This window comes from Condylura cristata, unplaced genomic scaffold (genome assembly GCF_000260355.1).
Source record: "Condylura cristata isolate star-nosed mole 26May11 unplaced genomic scaffold, ConCri1.0 scaffold00001, whole genome shotgun sequence".
NCBI lineage: Eukaryota > Metazoa > Chordata > Mammalia > Eulipotyphla > Talpidae > Condylura > Condylura cristata.
Window position 1 is genome coordinate 17,091,120 of NW_004567102.1, and position 263 is coordinate 17,091,382.

The following is a 263-nucleotide window of genomic DNA, read 5'->3' on the forward strand; positions in this document are numbered from 1 at the left end:
GCCAGCTTTAATTTCTTCCTGTGAACTCTGCTTTGCCCTTGAAGCTGCCCTACCACTGTGACGTGTCACATGGTCTCACTGAAATTCTGAGACTTTCCTGCATCAGACCTTTATTCTTTTTATGTTGGTGATTATTCCAAGGAATTACTGATTCTTATTATGTTGCATCTGTCTTGGGGACTTCATGTGCTTCTAAAAGCTAACTCTATGCTCCACTGGTATATCCTGCTGTGTCTCTGACTTCCCAAGATACAGAGCTAGAA